Source organism: Melopsittacus undulatus, chromosome 3 (genome assembly GCF_012275295.1).
Source record: "Melopsittacus undulatus isolate bMelUnd1 chromosome 3, bMelUnd1.mat.Z, whole genome shotgun sequence".
NCBI lineage: Eukaryota > Metazoa > Chordata > Aves > Psittaciformes > Psittaculidae > Melopsittacus > Melopsittacus undulatus.
Window position 1 is genome coordinate 99,276,715 of NC_047529.1, and position 18,664 is coordinate 99,295,378.

At 56.5% G+C, this 18,664-nt stretch overlaps 1 protein-coding gene across 6 annotated transcripts in view; it reads left to right on the plus strand.

The window, feature by feature from the left end:
• The first annotated feature begins 801 nt into the window (after window positions 1–801).
• Window positions 802–18,664, plus strand: part of SLC29A1 (solute carrier family 29 member 1 (Augustine blood group)) — a 33,630-nt gene continuing 15,767 nt past the window's right edge. Inside the window, exon 1 of one of the 6 annotated variants that reach the window (XM_031045662.2) lies at window positions 802–820. The gene's annotated coding sequence lies outside the window, so the exon portion shown is untranslated. Of the gene's footprint in view, window positions 821–6,884; window positions 6,908–9,048; window positions 9,070–12,021; window positions 12,228–12,350; window positions 12,416–18,664 lie in introns of those variants that run through there. The other 5 variants (XM_031045660.2, XM_031045661.2, XM_031045657.2 and 2 more) reach the window with 5 other exon arrangements.

Below are 18,664 nucleotides of genomic sequence, written 5' to 3' on the forward strand. Positions count from 1 at the left end.
CCACTTGGCTCCATCGCTCTTGGCTCCGGCACCTGTTTTCCTCTAGCGCTGAAGCCCAGCTGCCTATGCTGCCTTAATGGGAAGAGGCGAGGGGATAACAGGGCTGGGAGGGGGGAATGTCCTGGGAGAGGGCCAGCCTGGGATGGGCTAGGGAGGAGGCTCCGGCCGCACATACCAGGAGAGCAGCCGGTGGGCAGATGCCAGTTCATTCCTGAGCAGCTGAGGGGCCCGGTGGAGGGGCAGTGTGTGCAGAGGGCTCTGTGTGAGGGGTCCCCACCCTCAGGCCCCAGGGGGCTGGTGCTGACCCACAGTGGGGTGGAGGCTCAGCAAGCATCCTGCCATAGCCGAGTCCAGCACAGCACCATGGGGTGACATGTGCCATCCCAGGAAGGATGCTGGCACCCGCAGCACTGCTCTCAGTGCCCGGGGCTGTCCCCCTCGCACAGGGTACATTGTTCTCCCGGGGTGGCTTCCTACCCGCAGCCTCCCATCTCTCCTTCCCATGCTGGCGCTCGGCCCCGCTACAACTCAGTGACGAATCCCGGTTGCCGTTTCCTATGGCAGAAACCACTTCTCCTCCCCCTGCCCTGCTAATCTGCCCGTGCCTGCAGGCTGCACCTGCTGAGCCAGCGGAAGCCGTGCTCAGCCGGGCCCAGCCGGCACCAGGGCTTCCAAAACCTCCCCGGCTGTAGAGCCGGCGGGCAGTGGAGACTCTGCACCCTGGACCTGCCGCAGCCGGAAGCCCCGATCCCACTTGGCACCGCGCAGCGAGGAGGCTGCAGGCAGCATCCTCTGGCACCGGGAGAGCTGAGCCCTCAAGGTAATGGCAAGGTGCAGGCAGGGGGGGTGATCATTGCAAGTGCTGTCTCTGCTCTGCCTTGTTCCCTCGGGCACAGGGTGTTCCCTGGGGTCTGGTTCAAATCCCTCTTCCCCGAGCCGAGGACTTGCTCCCCATTTCGGCTGAACGCAGTGCTGCTGCAAGGTCACCCTGTGCTGAGCTCCTGGAGCTATCACCTGCTGCCGTGCTCCCCCACCCCGGGGGACAGAGGTCTGGGACTCCAACCAGGACCTGTGGCTTTCCAGTCCGGTGGCTACAAGCAGGGTTTGGAGCCTGGCCCCGCTGCAGACAGGGAGTGGAAGGGGCAGCAGTACTGGAGGGGCTGGCTGCCGGCACCCTGCCTTCCTTGCCTGGTCTGCAAACTCGCAGCACAGCGGTGTCCCCCTCCCGGGCCACGGTCCCCAGGAGCGTGCAGGGGCAGGAGGGCCAGCCGTCTGCGCCAGGAGCGGAGGCGCTGGGGAATCCCAGAGCACGGAGCATCCCTGTGCCGGGGCTGCGGCAGTGGGGGACCCCAGAAGGATCCTTCTCGCAGGCACGGATGCTGCAGCTGGGGGTCCCGGGTCAGAGGGGGTGCGAGGCAGGGTCAGGCAGGACTGTGAGCACCGGTTGAGGGCTGTCCCTCACACTTGTGCGCGTTGCCCTTGAGGCGGCAGGCAGCGCGCTAGGACCTGGCGAGCCGCAGGCAGGCACTGCAGGCAGCGCTGTGCCTGAGCCTGAGCCGAGCGGGATCCTGCGCTGCCCGCCGGCAGCACCGCGGAGCGAGCCTGCCAGAAGGGAAGAAACCACGTAAGCTTGCATGGCCGAGCCCGGGGCACCCGGCCCGGGAGAGAGCGGCGTCCCACGGGCAGGGCTGGCCGCAGGGCGGGGGGTGCGAACCGGCACAGGCGCCGGTGCCTGCGGGAGCGCAGGGTGCTGGGGCAGAGCGAGCACCCCGGTCGCGGCAGGGCTCCAGGGCAGCCCCGACACCAGTCCCGGGCTTGGGGTACTGGAGGGTGGCAGGCGGTCGGGGGGGTGCTTCACCCCAGAGCACTCGGCCCTGCATCCCTAGGTGCTGGCACCTTACACCCCTCCCCCTCCCCCCCCCCCCCCCCCCCGAGAGACCTGTCCCTGTCCTGGGAGATATGGCTGGCACCAGGATAGTGTCATGGGGCAGCAAGTGCCTCCCTGCCACCCCCAGAACCAGCCAGGTGGCTGTGGTGTTTGGTTACCCTGCTCATTGGGATGTTACCCCAGGACTGGCATGGCCTTTTTACTGGCCCCTGTCATCTTTAGTGTAAGTCCCAGCCTTCCCTGAGTGCTGGCTCCTTCCCTGCCCCACCAGTCCTATGTCTATCTACATGGTCCCAGGGGTGCACTCTGCTGGGATGCCCTTCCTGTTCCTGGAGGCCCTGGGCTGTGTCACCCCTCTCCTGACAGGGCTTCTTCTGCAGCCTCATCTGCCTCTCGCAGGCCCTTTGTCCCCACAGCTGGGCACTCTCCTGTGGGAGCAGACTTTTTCTACTTGTAGGCTGACTGCTGGGAGCCTGTCCTCTACCCTTGCACCATTCTCCGTGCAGCTTCTTCCTCCCATAGGAACCATTCCCTGGCTGCCCTCAGCACAATTTGGCCTGGTGAGAGGTCCTGGCTGCCCCTGGGATCTGAGGCTTGTTTGCAGGAGCCTGACCTCTTGTGCAAAGGTACAAGCAGTGTAGGCTTCATGGGATGGCCCTTACCCTGCATCTGCGGTGCCTCTTGAGGTCAGAGCACTGCCCTACTGACCCAGTAAAGGCACCATACAAGAGGTGAGAAAAGAGGGTCCCTGCTGCTGCTTGCTGTCCCTCTCTTTCCCATGCCCTGATGCTGCTGCAGGGAGGAAGCAGGTGCTGTAGGAGCTGCGGTGGATGGGGAAAGGTAGGGAGCAAGGGAAGCTGACACAGCTGGGTGATAGGAAACCATGAAACCCTTTGTCATAGTCCCCAGGCTATTTTCCATGCGGGAAAGATGATGGAGGATGCGGTGGAAGAGCACTGCCACATGCTGCTGCTGCTGGCCTGCTTGTGATGTGCATATAAGGAGACCCTGCTCCATGCCAGGAGCAGCTAGAGCATCTCTGAAGGTGTGCTGGGCAGCAGTGGGAGCAGTGGGATGCGGGATGAGGGCAGCAGTGGCAGAGGAGCCTGTCCTGCATCACAGCAGGTAGCCTTGACCTTAGCTGCCAGCAGCAATGAGCCATTCCAGGGCTTACTAGGAAGCCAGGCTTTCATGGAATTCTTTTCCTTCTGAGAAGCCTGGTATTCTGGAGGGATCCAAGCACCTCCATGACTACAGCTGCAAAGCAGGGCCAGAAGCAACACAGCAGCAGCACTGCTGGGCACTGCACAGCAGCTCAGCCCTGCTGGGAAGCTGCTGCCATTCCAGGTTGTGAAAGCCAAGTGAGGCTTTTCCACCTGCTTGCACCCACTGGAAATGGCAGGTCCTGTGGGGAGAATAGAGAAGGCAGGGAGACAGTGATGCCTGCAGCTCTCCCTCAGAAGAGGTGGTCTTCATGGAGAGCCAGCCACCACTGTTGTCAGGGCTGACTTCCCCCTTCTGGCTTGCCAGACCCACCACCGGGTCTGTGTTGCAGTGTTAGCAGAGCAGGCTGTTTTCCCGCAGGTGGTCTGTGAGCCCTGTCAACTGGAAATGGACGTGTTGAGGCAGCTTCAGGCCATGAGCCCCTGGGAAGGTAAAGTTGGGCACTTGCCTGTGGCACAAGGATGCTTCTCGCTGCCTGACAGCCCAGGGTTCTGGGGAGAGGCAGGCAAGCTGCCTTCTGAGGAGTGTGCTATCTTGAGGAGCAACACCTTGTGCTTCTCCCTGTCCTGTCCCATGTCATACCATTCTGTCCCATCCCATTTCTGGGAGACTCAGGGCTCTTGGAGGACCAGCCAGGACCCCTTTCTCCATGGCCATCAGCTGAACTGCAAGCACAGCCCCACAAGACAGGTATTGTGCTCAGGGTAACTGTCACTGTGGTGATCCATCCTGGGTGACAGCAGGACCCTGAAACCTGCTTTCTAACTCTATCCCTGCCCTTCTGCATGGTGTTACCAACAGGCAAAGGCTGCCCTGCTCCTTCACACGTCCTCAAAAGCAACAGCTGGATTACTTCCCTGCTTATCCCCCTCCCCAGATTTCCTGGCTCCCTCCCTCACATCCCCAGTTCCTCTCTGCACACAGCCATGAGTTAGCACAGGGGGCACACCACAAGCCCTCCGAATTACTGCCTGTGCTTCAGGGTGCCTGCTCCCACTTGACACACAGCGCTCCCAATGACAGTGCTGCCTCCATCTCCCTGGTCTAGTCTGCTGCCTCCTCATCCTCAAAGTGAGGCTGCGCTGCAGCCTTTGCCTGGTCTTCCCTATCCCACTGCCTGAGGGACAGCTTGGGATGATGCTTCCCGGTTCAGAAAGTCTGGACCTTCTCCCACCAGCCACTGCTGCTCCCCCCTCTCTGCATTCCCACCTTCCTTCCCACATGCCGCGGGGCCACTTAATCCTGTCGGCTGGCTAAGCCCTTCCCCGTGGGCTCCCGGTCACGGGTTCGTGGGGGGGCCCCCGGGTTGGGGTCCCCCAACAGCTACCGGTCTCTCAAGGAGGCAGCCGCAAGGGGAGGGCCGCGCCAGCAGGGGGCAGCACCGGCACGCGTGAGCTTGTGGGGGGCCGGGGGGTGGCAGCACAGCACACGGTAGAGACCCAGCAGAGCCCCGCTACAACCCGTCTGGGGCACGGAGCTCTGCAGGGAGGATGGGCAGCGCCCAGAGCAGGTGGCTCCCCTCTAGGGACAGCCAGACCTCTGCCAGCCCCCCCAGCAGCATGAGCACAGGGCACCCAGGGAGGTTACACCAGCCCCATGCGTGAGGAGGGCAGGACAACCCTGAGAGTTCCCTTCTTCCTGGGCTGTGTGAACACATCCTCTGCCCATGGGTGAATGCTGTGCTTTGCAGAGGGGCCAAGGGAGGGAGGGCAGGCCAGGTGATGCCCAGGTGATACCTGGTCTCTAGGCTGCCAGTCATGGGTTCAGCCTGCCTGCCGCTTCTTTTGATGTCTCACGGCTCATGCTTCACCAGGTGGCCTGGGGGCCTCATTTCCACTTGGGAACCCATGGAAGCATGACTGGCAAGGAGGGAAAATGATGAATGGCTGGTACTGTTGGAAGCTGTGGGAAAAGGCCCTCCTGGAGACGTCCCTAGGGGATGTTTGGGAGCATTCAGCCACAGCTCCGCTGCCGATTCGCCCTAGGGGGAAAGCATGACGGGATGGGCTTAGTCTCAGGGCTTAGTCTCCAAACAGGATTTAGTGAGCTATGCCAGACGTTTGCACAGGGCTGAATTCTGCCACACCAGCCAGCAACTGTTGGGTTGGGCACAGACCAGGGCCAACGTGGCTGTGAGAGCTCCAGGGCCTGTGTTTGGAGCCCTCGTCGCTGCAGATGGCCATGTGCCATGGTCCCGGGGATGCCGGTGGCCACAGAGCCTGCCCAGGAGCAGGCTGGCTGTGGCAGCAGGGGGTGCCTTGCCCCTGCCCTGCCATGCAGGGTGAGCAGCCTCTGGCCACTGAGAGCCAGAGCATGACTGCCCACTGCCACTGAGGTGCCTCAGGAAGGCTGATGGGCAGCCATGGCTTCAGGTGTCCCGCTCAGGGCTTGGATGCAGCCATGCTCTACAAAGGCTTTGCAGGGAGCAGGACCACACAGCAGCTGCCACCTTCTTCCTCCTGCCAGGTTCCCTGGTTCCCAGCTGCCCACAGCTCCCCTGTGGTGTTTTACGAGGGTGGCCGGGTGCCAGCAGGCTCCTTCCTCAATGGCTCTGCTCCATCGCGGGAGGCTGGTGCTGCCGGCCAAGGAGCAGGATGTGCCCCCGGCACGGCTTCAATGGGCCGGATGACCTTGACTATAGTGCAGCTGTCCTTGCCCATGCCAGCTCCCTCCTCTGCCAAGGACACCCAGCGTGAGACCATGACATGGTGAGGCTGGGTGCTCAGAGTGGCCATGCCCTGGGGCTGCCATGTCTGAATGCTGCAGGGCATTGCTGCTGCCCTCCGCTCTGCCAGGGGTTAACCCTGGCTGGTGGGAGCCTGTGCTGTGTGTCTTGAGTTTGCCGAGGTCTCAGCAGGGGTGAACCCTTGGCCGGTGGCTGTGCAGCTGTCATTCAGTAACTAGTCACCCAGCAACTCAGTGCCTAATTGGTGTCATTAGGCAGTAAATACTTGTAAGAGTATGCAAATGGACAGCTGGAGCAGAGGAGAGGGCGGCAGTGTAAGAAGGGAGGTGGAGGGATGGGGATGGAGTGGGGAGGTATTGCTGTGGGAAGGATCATGCCAGGAGGTGACAGGGATGAGAGACCCTCAGCAGTAGTTTAGGCAGACGGGTTTGTGTCCCCCCACAACCTTTCAGCTGGGAGATGCTCTGCATCCCAAAGATGCTGCTGTTCCACAGCATACCCTTGGGCCTCCCCTCTGGTCATCTCAGAGGGGCTGAAGTTTGGCTGGACCCCACTGTCCATGTCAGCCCCTGGGAGTCCTGTGGGCACTCCAAGCCCCTTACCGAGCTGTGCCCACCCAGTGCACAATGGGGTTTGTTTTTGCTTGCCCAGCTGGAAAATACCCACAGCCTCACCACTGGCTTGGAGGTGCTCAGGGTCAAAGCCCTTCCCTGCTGCTCACTGGAGCTGTGAGTGCTTTGGGTGTAGCAGTGCACACGCGTTGCATCTTGGTATTGCCAGCGAGGGGGGATGCTGGGCATGAGCAGGCAGTGGGGCCAATTGGCAGCATGTGCCTGCCTCTCCCTAGCCTCTCCTTGCAGGTTTTCACCCAGTGCTCTTCCTTGGCTGCCCTCAGTGCCTTGGTGAAGAAATCCCAGGCAGCTGCCTGCCTCTATCCCAGCAGGTTGAGTTGTGTGAGGAAGCAGAAGGATGGCGGGATGATGGAGGTCCACATGGCTCCCTGCAAGCGGTGACGTGCCTGGCTGAATCGCCGTGCCACAGGCAGAGCTCAGGAGGGGATCAAAGACCACTCCTTTCCCACCTCATTCCAACCAGGCTCAGGCCATCAGGTGAGCATCACCTCCATCCTGCCTCCTCTCTTCCCAAAATGCAGGGCAGGGCATTAAGGTCTCAGGGGGTCACCATCAGGAGCCCTGCAAGTGATGACCAGAGAACTTCCACCCCAGAAGGTTCTGCCAGCAGCTCTGGAGCCAGGGCCCTGCTCCGGGGTCAGCCAGGGCCAGCATGGGAACAGGAAGACTAAAACTGTCCCCAGGCCATTCACTGATCTCAGCAACAGGCTGAGATGCTTTGACTATCAAAGCATCCAGCAGTCTCCCTATAACTGGATTCCCAGGACCCTGTAGTGCTCACCCCTCCCAACCCCCCCCATTGGCTAACAGGTTAAAAACCTGCTGGCACTTGATAGAGGTCCAGCATCTTCTGTGTTTTCCTCCATGTGACTGATTAAAATGCCCCTTCTCCCCCTTTCCCGACCCGGCTGTGCTCCGCTGCCTTGTCACACATGCAAAGAATCGGATACGGCTGCTAATCTGCTTGCTACCCCACTCCTGCCTGCCTGCTCTGCCTTTTAAACACACTGGCTCTCTGTTTCTCTGCTCTGTGACACCGAGAGCCAGCGCAGAGGCTTTTTGAGGTGAGCTACAGGGTGGCCAGAGCCTGATGGAAGGAAATGCTGTCGCTGTGTGTCACGCTTGCAAAGGGAAGGGCAGTTTTGCACCAGAAAGAAGAGCTTTACGTGTGCATCATGCGCAGCTGGAGGGTGAGGGCCTCGCTGTGCCTCAGTTTCCCCTGCCCCAAGCACAGGAGAGGGAAATCTCATTGCAGAGGAGGGCTGGTGGGTTTATTAATGTATGGTTGCAAAGTGCTTGCAAATCTCTAAGGAAAACGGTTGACATGAGTGCCAAGTGTAAAGGATCTTGGAAACACAAAGTGCCTGCAAATGCTGTCTCCTTAGGCCCTAAAACTCCAATATTACCGAAGAGGAATGGAAAATATTCCTTCATCTCATATGATGCATTACCCACTGCCTGGAATAAATCTCCCTTTTCACTCTTGCTTTCCAAACCAGCTGTTTGTTTGCTTCCCACTTTTGGATTTCATGGCTTCAGTTGAAGCAGTGAATTGCTACAAGAAGGGAGGGGAAAAAAAAGCCCAACTAAAAAAAACCCAGCTTTTGTGAAAGGTTTGGCAGCAGATGCCTCTGAAGGGAGCGCACTTTGCCTGTTTGTTCTGCCTGTTACAGACTAGCTTAGAGCAGAGCGTACAAATTGGGGTTCAGGTGCCTGCGGTGTGTGTTTGAGGTTGCAGAAAAAACCCTCAAAGGTGTGGGCAGCTCAGACCCCATCAGCATGTCCTGGGAGCATGTCCATGGGATTCCCATCTTTAAGGGAGAGGCTTTACTGGCTGCCTTCCCTTTTTGCTTGGGGGATAGCAGCAATCTGCCAACAGCAGCAGTGTATTTTGGCACCATGCTGCTGCTCTGGGGATGGGGAGGGTGGAACAGCAACAAGCCCCCAGGCTCCACTCGAGACTGCCTTTTCTCCTTGCCTGCATTTCATAGGGGAAAAACATCTAGCTCTGTGTGTCGTACTGGTGGTGTACAGCAGTGGGCCCAGTACCAGTACTGGGCAAAGCAGCAGCTGTTTCCAATTTGGAGCAGAAACCATTTTGGTAGCTGTTTGCTTCTTTTGGGAGGCTTGTTATTGTACTCACAAAGGTGAAGACGATAACAGGAGAGTCACTTGGGAGCAGAGGGCTCTGCAAAGGCAATGCATCCACCATCAAGAGGAAGCAAGGCAGCTTGGCTCTCCAGCAAAGGCTCCTCGTGTTGGTGGGGCAGTGAGTTGTCACCTCCCTGACAGAGGAGGTGTTGTTCCCCTGAGACCACACACTGGCACTGGCATCACAAGCCCTAAGGACTGTGCATTGCTCTTGAGGTCTGTGCAGAGACACTGCAGACAGCCCATCCTGTGTTTAGGAGCTGGGAGCTGCCTTTCTCCTCTCCTCCCCTCGGGTGTATGCGCTGGCCTCCTGTCTGCCTGCAGTCACCCGTGGCTGTGGTGCTGCTCAGTGCTAATGGATTTCAACCCCCCTGTCTCCACCGAGAGACTTATCTTTTGAGAGATGTTGATTCCCGTGCTTGGGATCGGCTGTGTGGACAGCAACAGAGCTGTGAATTAGAGAACACTTAATCCCATCCTTTGGCATGGTAAGTGCTATGCCTCGTTGCTGAAAGCTTGAGGTGAGGCAGTGGCTGCACTCACCCTGTCCTGAAGCAGACACTTCCCAGAATATCCACTCAAAGGTAAATTTTGTGGTGTTTCTCTTCCTGACGGGGCCTGAGGCTCTTAATGATGCTGAGAGCCCTGTCATGGCTACTGGAAGCATGGTGGCGGCTCGGCTGGGCACCACCAGTCTGGACCCTGCTCTCAGGAGTCAGTTCCCACAGCTTTCAGTCTGTGCTGAAGTCAGAGTTGATATAGAAGAATAAAACTGTAGTGCTGACACATTTTAGCTCATGCTGCTGAGTGTGTGGATGTGACAAGGGGAAACGTGGGCCCTGAGGAGCCACAGCATCCGTGTCCCAGGGACTGCCACGGGGACTAAGTGAAAGTTAGAGAGGAGGTGACATGAGACATCCCACGGCAGGCAACCTTGCTTTTCTATTGTGCTTTTCTCTGGAGAGAAGAGGAGAGGAGAGAAAGGGAGGAGAAAAGAGGATGGAGGTTTTTCCTGTGTTGAAGCTTAACCCAGAAGACCTTCCATGTTGGAAAGGCTTAGGGAAAGTGGGCTGAAGAAAGGCAGGCCCAGGGCCTGGATCCATCATTGCCTGGGAGACACAGCAGGAGCTTAATTGGAGCAGAGATGGGAGCTTTTAAATTGAATTTGATCTGATATGAATCTTACATTTAAGACCAGAGCCTCCTGTCTTCCTGCCTTAGTATCTGACAGCATTGTCTGATGCTCACTTGATTTTGTCAGTGCACCCTGCTATCTGGCCTCAGAACCCCATAACCACAAGTATCTACCATCAGCAAGAGGGAGAGATCCAGCAGCAGAGGCTGCTGCAGAGCAGGACAGCAAAGAAGCTGCTTCTTGGGGGTGACATTCTGCAGTGGCATCACTGTGTCTCAGAGAGCACTGAGAGCTGTCTCACCCCTGTCCCCATTGCCTCTTTCTCAGGCTTTGGGGATTCCTTGCTTATAGAATCATAAAATCAACTGGGTTGGAAAAGACCTTTAAGATCATCAAATCCAACCATTCCCCAGCACTGCCACGGCCACTACTAACCGATGGCACTGCAGGCCTCACCTGCACAGTTTGTGAACATTTACAGGGATGGTGAGTCCCGGGAAGCAATGTTTATACCCATTCCCTGGGAAGCATATATATATATATATATATATGTGCATTTTCTGCATAGATTTATGGGCCATTTGTGTCTCTCAGGTGCCCTTTTGGATGTGCTTGTATTCTCGTGGCAAAGGAGATAGGAAAATTAATTCTGAATATAGAAGATAGACAATAAAGGAAAATAAAGACAACTCCAAGAGGCCAAAGGGGTAAAAAGGGAGAAAAAGTGAAAATCAGTGAAGACAGAAATATTGTAAAATATGCATGTTGGATTTTAAAAGAACATGTCCCTCCTCTAAGGCCTAGTTACGTGGTGGTGTTTTGCACATCTCTTAAAATACAAGGTTGGTGCTTGGATTCTGCAGGAAGATGTGTGTTAGAGATCATCGCACTGAGAGATCGTGAGGATGGGAATCTGCCAGAGCGTTCGGGGGTGTTTTAACTTCTGATTTTAATTTCCAGCCCAAACTGCATCACTGTCTGCAGAGAATTTTCTGGAGCTGTTTATTAATGGATCAAACACTTTTGCATTCAAAGCAGCCGCAGGGACTTCCTGGTGCCAGCACAGGGGAGCAGAGTGAGGAGGGGCCTGGAGACACCAAGATACATAAAACAGATTTCTGCAGAACATTAAAGCACCTGGATACGAGGTTGGATTCAGGTGCACTCCCCTTCGCTGCAGGACAAAGTACCCTGAGTCCTGCTGCACCTTGGCACCTAAGCAAACCAACAGGCTTTTATCATGGTGTAGATTACCTACTTCAGAGAGATAGGAGCCTGGAGACGGGCAGCCAGAAAAAAAACTGGCTTTGAGCCCATGTGTGTCCAGTATCCCCTTTGGATACTGGACACACATGACACTTATTCTTTGGATACAGGGGAATGGTTAAACTTCAAAGGGGTCTGCACATTACCTGCCATCCTGGGTAGCACCACCATGAATGCACACTGCAAAAGCTGTCTTTGAGCCTCTCTGCAACCCAAGATAATGATAATATATATATATATATACACACATACACACATATAAGATGATTGGGACTGGAACATCTCTTCTATGGGGATAGGCTGAAAGAGCTGAGCTTGTTCAGCCTGTAGTAAAGAGGGCTCTGGGGAGATCTTAGGGTGGCTTTCAGTGCATAAAGGAGGGCTACAAAAAATCTCACAGAGACTTTTTACATGGGCATGTAGTGACAGGACAAGGGGGAATGGCTTTAAACTGAAAGAGGATACAGATTTCGATTAGGTATATGGAAGAAATTCTCTACTGTGAGGGTGCTGAGGCCCTGGCACAGGTTGCCCAGACCCATCCCTGGCAGTGTTCAAGGTCAGGTTAGATGAGGCTTTGAGCAACCTGGTCCAGTGGAAGGTGTCCCTGCCCTTGGCAGGGGGGTGGAGTTGGATGAGCTTTAAGGTCCCTTCCAACTCAAACCATTCTATGATTCTGTATACACCTGTATATGTATATATTTACACCCATCAGTGCTAACTGCCGGCAGAAGGAACCCCCTCTGCCTTCTTCCTCTGCCGCCTTCTGCCCCTTCTTCCTCTGCCTGCATTAGGGTGCAGCGTGGGGGACAAGCAATGGACTCAGCAAACAGAGCCAGTTCGTGCTCCATTTAGCGCCGTAATACAACGTACAGTTCCTTTCGGAGCTATACCATTTAGCACGGCCGCAAGAGCGGCGCTGGGCGCAGCTCAGGATGCGGTGTCCGTGTGCCTGCGCTGCTGCCCCCGGAGGGGAGACAGGCGGAGGTGCCGGAGCGCGGTGCAGGTGGAACGGCTGCCCTGGAGGGTCCCTCCGCCTCTGACCCGGTCCCTCCCCGCGGGGAGGGAGGCGGGGAAACCCATGCGGGAACCGCGTGGCGCTGAAGGCGGCAAAAGAGGAAGGCGGAGTTTGCGGAGCGGGCAGGGAGGAGGTGGCCTCCCATCCGCACCGGGGTCTGGAGGCGCCGGAGCCGGCAAGGAGCGGGGAGCGGCGGTGGGCAGCCGGGTCCGAGGTACTGCCTTAAGGTCTGGGAGATTGTAACCTGCCCTCCGAGCCTTACCCCCCCCCCCCTCCCCGGCTCCCTATATGGCTCCCAGCAGCGGTTCATCAGGGTACGTGGTTCCCCCCACCTCGGGAGCCCTGGGAAGGAGGCAGCGGCGCCGCAAGCTCCCCTGCGAGGTGGGGATGCGGCTTGTGAGTGGCGGCTAAGGGGGTATGTGTGCGTACATGCTGCCTTTTGGGATGGGGGGACTTTTCTTCTGTGGCTTTTCTTCTTTGCTGCCTCTCACGGTAACTCCAAATCTCCTTCCGTAGTTACTGCTCTGGGGAGAACGTGGTTTTGGGGAGGCAAAGCAGAGCAGGTAGCATGTGTTTTTGGGAAGCGCATTGATGCAGGATGCAGGACTTCACCGAGGGGGTAGTGCCGCGGTCCTCCAGCTGCAGGGATGCACATGTCTGCGAGCAGCAGTGTTTGTGTCCGTTTGCGTGCAGTGCCGCAGCTGGGCGCGCGTTGCGAGGACCCACGGGAAGGCACATGGGCTGGGCGCCATGTGCTGCTGTGCGAGCAGTGGGGCACAGCCCCCTGGCCGGCAGCAAAGCCGAGGGTCGCTCCAGGTCCTGCTTGAGAAAGTGCTCCCAGGTTTGGCTGTGGGATGCTGTGGCAGATTTCTTTCCTCCCCTTCCTGAGCAAACCAGTTGTGTTAACGGAGAGCCTGGCCCAGGCAGGAGCACCAGGAGCTCCTGTGGAGCCCTTTTATGCTGTCCTCCCTACCCCTATAGCAAAATGTGAGGCTGTAGTTAAATCCGAGCGCACACCCCTGCTAGGTGCTAATACTGCACAGTCCCTGCCTGTACTCACCAGCGCTCTCAGGAGCAGGCCGTGGAGCTGCGGGCTGTGTGGGAAGGCAGCAGCAGCCAAGCCCTGGTGCTGTGGGATTGCAGACAAGTGAGCCTGTGAGCCCGCTAGATTCCCCAGGGCTAGGGGCTGCAGGAGGAATTTGTGCAGCTGTTGACCACAGCTGGGTGCACTTCCCGGCTGCTCCGAAGCAGGAAGCAGCCCAACGGCCCCTCAGTTGCCTGTTGTGAGCCGACACAATTGAGGGACATCAATGAGTGCCGACGTGGGAAATCCCACTCCCCTTCTGCACCCATCCCGGCATCATTCCTGCATGTCAGCCCGTGCAGGCTGCCAGACACCTTGGGTTCCCTCCAGCCTTACCTTCATAGAATCATAGAATGGTTTTGTTGGAAAGGACCTTAAGATCATACAGTTCCAATCCCACTGCCATGGGCAGGGACACCTTCCACTAGACCAGGTTGCTCCAAGCCCCATTCAGCCTGGCCTTTAACACTACCAGGGATGCAGCATTCACAGTTTCCTTGGGCAACCTGTGCCAGTGCCTCACCACCCTCACAGTAAAGAATTTCTTTCTTATATGTAGCCTGAATATCCCCTGTTTTAAGTCTGAACCCATCACCCCTTGTCTTATTGCTACAGTCCCTGATGAAGAATCCCTCTCCAGCATCCTTATAGGCTCTCTTCAAATACTGGAAGGCTGCTATGAGGTCTCCATGCAGCCTTCTCCAGGCTGAACAGCCCCAACTTTCTCAGTTTGTCTTCATACAGGAGGTGCTCCAGTCCCCTGATCATCCTCATGGCCCTCCTCTGGACTTGGACAGTTCCATGTCCTTTTACGCTTAGGAAACCAGAACTGTACACAGTGCTCCAGGTGGGGTCTCACCAGAGCACTACAAAGCTATATCAGGATGTGACTGTGCAGGGATGCTTTTCTCTTGGTTTTCTCACTGGTTGTCTTGAGTGTGGCTCATGGGCTATTGCTACAGTGTTAGTGCAGTGCCAGCACCACACACCTGCTCTCCAGGGCACTCTGCTCTCGCTGTTGCCTTTTGCTCCTGGAAAAGACAGGTAGGCTTTCTCTTGGCTCACTGAGATGTTCTTTACAGGGCGTTTTCTGGACAGCACTGAGGGCTGTAACACAACCCCTGGAGGTAGTTTGCCCTTAGGTAGTGCAGACAAGGGGCCCTGAGTTGTGCCAGGTACCTGCAGTGAAGATGCTGAAGAAACTTGCTTCAGTCTGAACCAGTGCCATCACACAGAGCAGTAGGAAACCCCCATCCCGGAGTTGTCCCTCTTCATCTTTCCTCACCAAGCTGCATAATTAACTGCTGTCATAATTTCCCTGTAGTGTCATCTTTGCTCTTATTATCTTGGGCTGGTTAGGTATTAATGAGCCTCTTCCTCTTTGAAGATGAGCCATGGGCTTTGTTTTTGCCCTGTGCTGACCTGTCTCTCCTTGTTCTGATCTGGAGGGAAGAGAAGGCACAGAGGACAAAGGCATCCGTTGACCCATTCATTCCTATGGTGCACCTTCCTCATTCTGCCTGGCTCTATTCCCAGCTGCCCTGCAGAAGCAGGACTTGGGGACTACACCATTGTGTCATTGGAAGCCCAGGAGCACCCGCCTGCCCTGCCCAGATGGGAATGCAGCAGCCATCAGCTTCAGGAAGGCAGAGAGCATGCTGTGGTGCTTTCTCTGGGGCACATGTAGATCAATGTTGTTTTCCTCCAGCCTAACATAAAGGTCCTTTTCAAGTGTTAAAGAAGCTGCAGCACCTGCTCTTATCTTATCAGCAGAATGCTATTGTTTGTGGTCCTTGCTACAGTCATACAGAGCCCCCACAGTGCAAACTCCATTCTCCTCCCTGTGCCTTCCTGAGCCTCCCTAGCACCTCGCTCTGCCCTGTGACCCCTACCAGCCCAGCACTGCTCCTGGGGGGCTGCAGGACAGCAAGCTCGTGGGGTCACGTCTCTATGCTAACTAGGACCAGCTCAGGTGCAGAGCGCTGTATGGAGTGAGATGGGCAGGAGGCAGGGTTTTAACAGCCACCCAGATATTAGGATTTAATTAAGCAGTGCTTCCAGTGTGTGTACAAGATGTGGCATGGGGAAAGTTGTGTATGGAGTAGGGGCAGACGGCGTGTGAGTTTGGTCATATCAGGATCTCTTGCTTTAGTAGTTCAGGTCTGGAGGGACCTAAGTGCCCCAGCTCAGGTTGCACTCTATCTCCCACTCCAGACCTTGCAGAACTGGTCAGGGTTTGGCTCTACATGGACTCTCAGGTCCCCACATGGGAGAGGACCTATGGTGCTGTGTGAGGACCATGCATGAGGGTTGTTGCTCCCATGAGACAAGGGAAGCTGTTGCATAGGGATAGTGTGTAACTTCATTGCTGATGCTGCAGGTGTGAGTAACATCACTGTTGTGACATTTTGGTCCTGCTCTGGCCTGGAGCATGCTTTTCTGTGGTCTCACTCGTCCTGAGAAAGGGAAGGCTCAAAGCTCTGGGTACACATGGCTGTTACGGCTGGCATTCTGAGTGCAGTGCTCGAGGCTCTCTTTCAGCCTCTTGGTTGAGCCATGGTAAACACAGTCAGATTTCAGCTCCAGGAAAACAGCTTTTTTTTTCTTTCAGGCCAAAGGGGAGCTGAGACCTATTGCCTGCTGCTGGCTCGTGCAGAAGGGGCCAGCAGGAAATCAGGCAGAGTTCCACAGAGCCTTATTGACTTCTTCCCACCACTGCCAGTGAGATTTGCTTTAGTTCATTTCCTTTAGGACTTGCCTGATGGGAAAGCACCTCACTGTGAGATTTCCAGCTGGAAATTCATGGCGTGAGCAGACTGGGGAAACTACAGAGGGAGGAGGCAGGCAGAAGCTGGAGGTGGAGAAGAGCAAGGCTGGGGTGGGAGCAGCCTGCTCCAGCCATGTACCAAGGCTGAGTCAAGGCAGCAGGACTGGGCCATCAGCCTTGCTTAGCTGAGTGGAAGCCATCAACCTGAATGCCTGCTAGTTCCCCTGGACTACCGCTGAAATGGCCTCAGCCTCCTGCAAGGGGTGTCCCACCTGGGCCATCCTGCTTGGCTTCCCTCACTGCTGCCCATGCTGCAGCTCCAGGTGTGGTCCTCACCCCTGCCTGGTTCCTCACACTTAGCACAGCCTCTCCCCACCGCCATGCAGGGACAGGGAGATGATTTACACCTCCGGAGCAGGGCTGGCTCAAAGACAGCAAGGGCTTTCAGGTGGGCAGCCCTGTTAGAGTTTTGCAACAAGTCTGCATGTGGGAAACCCTTCTGAGGATCTCCCTCCTTTTAAGCTTGGGGTTTACTTCTGGAGAACAGCTCAGGAAGGTGGGAAGAACTGGTGGTAGAGCTTTCTTCTTGGTGCTGCCCAGGGGCTCAGGGCTGAAAGAGCTGCCTGCCCTTCCTTCAACAGCCTTTGTCTTCGCATGACCTCAGCATCAAGTCTGAGGCAATTCTGTTTTCTTAGGAAATACCATCGGTGTTTGTAGGTGTAGGGGTTGGATAGATCTCTGTTCCATCATGGTGAGACAAGGAGCGTTATCCATTAACCACAGGAGGAGGCAAACCAACGGTAACACATTTTTAAGAAGCAATCCACCCTTCTCTGCAGCTTCTCCTTCCCATCCTCACATCCATTCCTTGTGGCAATACAAGGCTGGTGTGTCTGTGTGGTGAACCACATCAGGGCGTTGATCTGCCAGCGTGTTCCCTGACAGGGCTGTTACCCTGGGGCAGTGGGTGCAGGCTTCCCAGGCAATGCGGAGCAAGAGCTGTGCCTTGCAGAGGGTGAAGGGGGCTGCTGTGCTCCCCTGCCTGGGATCTGCAGCTGGGTTTGATCCAGAAGTGTGGCCTTTGTCCAGAAACAAAACCCAACAGCAGTAAAAATCCTGGCCATCAATAAACAAATACAAGTCGTCTGCCACAAGCTGTCCCTCCCTTCCTTCCCCTGTGTCTGCTAGGGGTGCTGCAGTGTACCAGAAAGGGATCCCTTCAGCACGACGGCTCCTGGGCTCCCTATTGCCCAGCATCGCTGTTGGAATGCATCAGTGTCCAAGCGTGTTCAGGTGCCCAGGCAAGCTCCAGCAGGATGCCTTGCCAGATGGCCAGCACATCTTGATGAAGGTTACTGTACCATCAGGGTGTCTCAGTGCTGCCCTCATCTCCTTTGCTCCCCAGATCAACAGGGGGAGGTTCGCAGAGCCTGCAAGCCAATGCCAACACCTGCAAAGCACTGTTTCCACATGGGCAGAGCACTCAGTGGCTCTCACACAGGGTTCTGCATGCTTTCCTCAGGCATCCCTGAGGATGCTCATGATCCCAGGCACTGAAGGACCTCGCGGCTGTAGCACGCTGGGTGGTGGCTGATTGCATGGATGTGGCAGTGCCTCCAGGTTCAGATTTGGAGGTGATGTGACTTGCCCTTCGCCTGCTTGCAGCAAGCTTGTTATTGTCAGTCGTGTAGGAGACTGTTTTGCTGGGGATGGGCAGATGCAGGGATGAGCTTCTCGCCTCCTGTTGGCTCTCCCTGCCTGATCCTACTCAGGTAAAGCTTTTCTTTGCCATGGGTTTGCCATGGCCAGTGCAAAGAGCAGGAGGTTTGGACTCTGACTTACTCCCTCTGGAGGAGGTGTCCGCCTGAAGCCTTGCTGTAGCTCCACATGTGAGACCGAGTCCTGGCAGGCTGTCTGGGGAAGCTGAGCTGTTCAGGGAGGAGGGAAGAGGGTGCCAGTGATGGTGTTTCCGCTCTGGGTGTTTACTCCAAGTCCTTTTCTTGCTCCACACCACTGATGGCCCGCTGCCACCTTGGCTTCCCATGCCCCGCTCCACAGACCATGTGCTGCCCAGGCAGCTCTTCTGGAGCTGTCACAATGCAGGGATGTGGGAAGCCCGGCCCTCAGCAGGCAGTGTTTTCCCCTCAGCCTAGTTTAAAATCCACTGGGAAATGTGCAGGCCTGTGTGGCTCCTCGAGGAGCAGACCCAGCAAGGGTACCCATTGTTTCTCTCACCTTTTCTTTCTGGGGATATTGGGGTGCCCCTTGGCTAGGTGTAGCAGATATGAACCACTTCCTGGGGCAGAGCTGCCATAACCCCATCCATTATGAGATGGCCGCATTTAGCAGCTGAAACGTTAGGGCTTTGAGAGATACTGTGGCTGTCCAGACAAGGAGCAGGATCTTGGCAGGACAAGGCAGCTGGCGGAGGGACAACGGCAGGTGCCAAATCCTGTTTCCCTGCTTGCCATCCCCTTTCCCAGTTGGGCTGCGGACATTCCATGCAGAAAGCAGCAGTCAGCCAGAGCCCGTGTTCCTGAGCTGGCCTACACCAAAGATCACTTTGGTCTGCAGGGACCCAAAATAGCCCTTGTATTTCTGTCCTTTCTGCCGGGCACAGCTGACATGCGGAGGATGGAGCCAACCTCAACCTGCCACAGGCCCGGCTGTGGTTGTCCCCAGTGTCTCGGTCCCAGCCTCTGCCAGGGGTCAGCAGGGAGGAATCGCCTCCAAAGCTTGGGAGGTGGGGGGGAAGACAGTGTTGTTCTGGCTGTGGTTTTACTCCTCCACCCCACCCCTAATCTGGAAGCAGC